This window comes from Dreissena polymorpha, chromosome 15 (assembly GCF_020536995.1).
Source record: "Dreissena polymorpha isolate Duluth1 chromosome 15, UMN_Dpol_1.0, whole genome shotgun sequence".
NCBI lineage: Eukaryota > Metazoa > Mollusca > Bivalvia > Myida > Dreissenidae > Dreissena > Dreissena polymorpha.
The window spans coordinates 12,352,327-12,358,333 of NC_068369.1; the positions used below are offsets into that span (position 1 = coordinate 12,352,327).

A 6,007-nucleotide genomic window follows, 5' to 3' on the forward strand; every position below is an offset into this window, starting at 1 on the left:
GAGGAAGAGAAATCGTCATCATTATTATTGTTATTGAAAGAAAATGCAATACCCAAACAGTACGTCAATAACAATGGCACAAAATTCAGCGAAATGAAAATTACTCGAGTTACCGTCGTAGGATCCAAACTACTATACTCTCTCTATATATATCTTGATAGTGAATTCTTCCTAATGTGGACGAGCTACCTCAGTCTAAACATTACGTATTATAGAACCTAGACGCGCAACATTATAAGGACATTCAATCAGCAACTTAAAACATTAATCTGTTTGTATTTTGACGGAGCTCGCTAAGCTCACTTTTTAACTAGTTTTATTATGATTATGTACACAGATTTCAATATCGAGCGCCACTTAAATGGGGACGTTTTTTGTTAATAAGAGTATGCAAACAACTGCAATTGTTTAACCAAAAACAATACTTTTTGTGTTCTTCCCGACGATTAACATTTGCACACTCGCTTAATTTGACCTGTAGAACTAAGCCTGAAAGGGTATATATAATTTTGATTCCCTCACATTTTGTTGTATGTTCTATATAGAAAATAATGAAATTCGCGTTCTTGAACTGAAATATATATTTACTTATGTATGCATCTTTTTATTTGACCTACGTAACCGCGACACGAATAAGGGGATGCCAGACCATAACGTTCTTTGTGACATGAGCTCGCATTAGTGTCCTGTCAGCTTTCATATGTTATATGACGATAATTACAAACTATTAAGTGGCTCATTCATGTTGTTGCAAATAAATATTAAAAGACGAAATACTTAAGTAGATGGAGTTAATATTCATTGTTGTATCTTATCAATTCTAACTGCCACGAAACCAGGAAATTGATTTTAGATTTATACTAAAAAAAAAAACGGTAACAGTGAACTACTATTTATACCAAAACTAAAAGCGCGCGTAGAAACAAAGCATGGCAAATCAAAGTAGATGCGCGTTGATGGTAATTGAATAATGTAATAAATATAAACATTTTACTAAATTGGTATTAATGCATTTTCAAGCATTTTTGTACATGCACAGTTGAGTATACATACAAAAACAGCAACAACTTAAGACAATGCTACTCCCCAAACTCCCGCTAGACTCCCGCACTAACTGTCAAACAAAGGAGGGTTCGTAAAACTAAGTATTATTGACGGAAACTGCTAGACTCCCGCACTAACTGTCAAACAAAGGAGGGTTCGTAAAACTAAGTATTATTGACGGAAACTGCTAGACTCCCGCACTAACTGTCAAACAAAGGAGGGTTCGTAAAACTAAGTATTATTGACGGAAACTGCTAGACTCCCTCACTAACTGTCAAACAAAGGAGGGTTCGTAAAACTAAGTATTATTGACGGAAACTGCTAGACTCCCGCACTAACTGTCAAACAAAGGAGGGTTCGTAAAACTAAGTATTATTGACGGAAACTGCTAGACTCCCGCACTAACTGTCAAACAAAGGAGGGTTCGTAAAACTAAGTATTATTGACGGAAACTGCTAGACTCCCGCACTAACTGTCAAATAAAGGAGGGTTCGTAAACTAAGTATTATTGACGGAAACTGCTAGACTCCCGCACTAACTGTCAAACAAAGGAGGAATCGTAAAACTAAGTATTATTGACGGAAACTGCTAGACTCCCGCACTAACTGTCAAACAAAGGAGGGTTCGTAAACTAAGTATTATTGACGGAAACTGCTAGACTCCCGCACTAACTGTCAAACAAAGGAGGGTTCGTAAAACTAAGTATTATTGACGGAAACTGCTAGACAGAGTAAGAGTCAGCCGGTCAAGCCCGTGCATGCGACGACCAAACTGAGGCAACCAAAAGGGACAACGGGTCTGTTAATCTTTCCTCTAAATACAATAAAGATGCTTAATAATACCATAATTATCATGAATGCCCTAATGGTTTAGTGGTTGCGCTTTAGATTTTCTTTTTGATGGTCCTGGTAAGGGCAAACTATTGTGATTCAACTGTTGTTTTCTTTTCTAATACAATTTATGAACGTTATTCCAAATCAAAAAGGTATAACATTAATTTCCGATAAGTATCATTTAATGACATATTTTTTCAATAATAAAATACGTTAGCAGGTCTTTTTAATGTAAGTATCAAGTTTCCAACATTTTTTTTATAATAAATGCGTATCTAACATGGCACTTATCTTGATGTATTAACCGTCTGCCTACTATCTTTGTGTTATATAAAGCTAAAAGCATCACGTAGAATGAATGTGGTTGCGCTAAATACGTGTCAGTGTCTTAAAATGAATACTTTTATTGTTTTGCATGAAAAGTTAGATTGACACTTGATGATATGTAACTGTAAAACAAGTGTTATACATGTCCCAAGACAATTGTGTAGGTCAAGGTGCATTACTCTGTCTGTTTGCGGTGATTTCAACGTTGACTGCTTAAAAAAGGAAATGGACTTAAGTCCACTTGTAACTTGTATACACATTCCAACAACTGACTACGCATCACTTCTTGATCAGATAAACATCAACTCTTATGTACCAAAGTTAAAAAGTGGAGTATTGTATTCGTACTACTGAGATCATAAAGCTGTCTATATATCAATAGACATGAAGTGAACATTGGAATGAAATACAGGAAAAGAAGAAGGTCAATAAGGTAGAATACTTATTATATCGCTAATTCTGTTTGCAAAATTTATCAATATAATTGTTAGCATTGTTCAGGAGTTGGGGATATATAATTCAAATGCAGTATTTTGAAAACCACTGTGTTAATATATGTAATTACTTTTATTGTAAATAAAGATGTATGAAAATATAAATACAAAGCATAAACTATTGGTAATGCTCAATGAATAATGAGATATTAATTATACCTTTCTACCATAAGCCTGTGTAATCCAATATGAAAACTGTATTATTGCATTATATGAATAATATGTTTAATATTATTGCATTATATGTATAATCTACATGATATTACACAAATAAACAGTATACAAAATATGTTTTTTTTTAAAGAATTTTGAAATAAATAACAGTACATTTTAAATAATGTTTACAGTTGATTTTAACCTACCTTCGTTTTTTATTTAATGTCACTAATGCAAATAGCCAAATGCTGTCTTTCTTGATAATCCTTTTGCTTCAATATCAAGAATTGATTACTCTATCAAGACTGAGAAAAGTCGAGCATGCTGTCCTACCGACAGCTCTGTTTTGTTCATCGACTAGTATTATGCCACATTAATTTTACTGGTTAATTTCTCTTTTCCGTATTGTCTTTAAATGTCACTAAATGTCAACAATATAGTGGCTAGCCAGCGACTTTTCTCTGAAGCTACACATGAACGTTTTATTTGAACGTGATTCCTTAGAAAGCATGTTTGTATTTACAGTTCTTAATGAGTACACTATACATACAGTTTCTTCCTGAAGAAGTGCGGCAAAAGAAACAGCTGAATAATGCATGGGTAATTGCTTTATTGCTGCGTGTTCCTCATAATTCTTTCCAGATTACCCGTGATCTGCAGGACATTATTTCTGTGCACACAAGCATAACGAAACATACATATGAGGGAAACAATGTCCACTTAAAGGGAAATAGTTAAACCACTAAACATGGTTTGTAAGGTATAATGATACTTGTTTAATGTTACATGGCTAATAAGTTCAGCAATATATTCAGACTCATTAGAAATAACGCTACATGTAATCTCCGTATTTTGCAATATCGGCTTCTTTTTCTATCTTTTTAGCTCAGAAATGCCAGAGATGGAACATTCGTGGATTTTACTGCAACCATTTCTCTTTTGTAAGCATCGAAAATGTTTTTCTCGCTGAAGAACGGTAATTTAGTTCGCAGTCATCGAGCGTTATAAGCTACAACTTTGTCGGACAATGACTTATTGTAGATACTTACTTCGTCAAAATATGCTATAATTATTGTAACTGTATGGTTTTGGGTAATCATGTCCGTTGGAAATCAATGCATTCATGATGCGTTTCATGAAAAGTCACGATGTGCTGTGAGAATCTAGTGACCAAAATTATGTCAGCGTTCACGTATTTGTGTGCACAGAAATGTGAATCACTTTAAACCAGATTTTTTTTTAATGTTTATTATGCCGGATAAAGTTTTAAACATAAAAATGCACGCTCGGAGATTCGTTAGTTTAGAGAACATCTATGACTTGTAATGTTATATTGCATAATAACAAAATCGTCTTTCTAGATTATGAATCCAAGCGAGATAAGAATGGCAAAATGTTAAGTGAAAGAAATCAATCCAAATGACGATGTAAGTGATGCTTTATGTCAAGAATGGTATAAACCTATGTTAATCAAATACAAGTTATCAAAGTTTATTAAATCAGATTGAAAGAATCATTATTCCATACAGATTAATCGTTTTAAATTACCGTACCCAGATTGTCAAATTCTAGAATGTAAAACGAAGAAAAAGTAACATGTGCTTTAAATGAATGTGTTTTCTCTTATTGAAGACACAAACAGGTTTTTTTCTGAATTGTTCAACATTTAACTATAAAAAAAAGTTTGCAATCATTAAATATGCCATATGTTTGTTTTCTTGTTGACGTAATGCTGGCATTGTATCACGAATAACCTAACTAATTAAGCTAAACTCCAATGATGCTATAGATACTGCGGTTTCCACTTAGCGCATTGGGAATGCTTGACAAGTATGATCTCAAAACTCATCTATACATTTACTCATGCAACATTTGTGAACACCAAGTCGAGCCTGATTTTAACAAATTATACATAAATCCTCCGGTGAGGCTGTTATTTGGTTTATTAGTCAAATTTCATGGTTACGTATTTACAAGTTAACTTAAGAGAAATCGTTGAATTATGAATAATATTCCTACTAAGTATATGTACCGTTAAAGTCTCTATAACGCTCAAAATCAACGAAAATTTCGTTAAGTATTTCGTAAAATAAAGTTAACACCTTAACAATCAGTGTTCCTTATAGCAATAGCCAAAATTTCAACGCTAGATGTGGTATGATTACATAGATTTTTGTAGATACAAAATGCTCGTTTTTATTTATTTGTGGCCACAATTAATTCCCGCGAATATATCTATTCATGCGACACACAAACACCATTTCAGTGTTCATGTGTCGTATGAATAGATATGCAAAACAATAATAAAAACGAGCATTTTGGTATCTACAAACCTCTATTTTACCAGACCACATCTTACGTTGAAATTTCAGCAATTTCCATAAGGAACACTGATTTTTAATTCGTTAAGTTTATTTTACGTACAATTGTACGAAAGTTTCGTTGATTTTGAATAGTAATGTTACTTTAAGGATAGTTAAACACTAAATATAACGTCGAAATCCCCAGACGGGAACTTGCGAAATCGCTCTCAAAACCGATCAGACGATGTCATGAACTGCGGGGATTCGATTTACAACAATTAAAATAATTTAATAAATAATTGTCTCGCTTTGAAACCGTGTTTTACACTCAATAAGATAAGGTCAACGTAAGTACAGATCGTACATGAAAATCTTTATACACTCAGGCAGACGCTTGAAATCGCCGTTGACACTCCAGTAAATTTGAGTAAAGTTCTTGTGTCCACGTAACTATAAATTCAATTATCTAATATTGCATAATCACACATGTATGATGTTAGTCTCGACACATCAGTAAAACTTACGTCATAATTATGTAACTCTAGGTGTTAAGGTATGTGATTGGTTTTGTATTGGCTGCGATTATTCAACCATACAAATAGACCTAAGAATGATCATATGATGCCACTCCAAATTAGACATTTTTGTTTTGACTAGCACAATAAGGATATTATACAATAAGAACAAAAACACACACACATGATTGTAATTAGTTTTAAATTTGCACGACATCAAGCAACCGAATTATTTTCTTAAGACTTTCAGTACGAAAAAAATTATGACGACAAATGCAAGTCAAGCAATAATCCCGAGAACCAGGAAGTTGAATTTATGTTTTGTTTCACGCGTC

General features: G+C 33.3%; 1 long non-coding RNA gene across 1 annotated transcript; it reads left to right on the forward strand.

Annotated features, from left to right (window-relative positions):
• Positions 1-2,490: 2,490 nt before the first annotated feature.
• LOC127860215 (uncharacterized) lies at positions 2,491-4,140 on the forward strand. Its single transcript, XR_008039643.1, has 3 exons — positions 2,491-2,637; positions 3,380-3,454; positions 3,740-4,140. It is a non-coding gene; the product is annotated as an uncharacterized LOC127860215 (long non-coding RNA).
• The last annotated feature ends 1,867 nt before the right edge of the window (positions 4,141-6,007 follow it).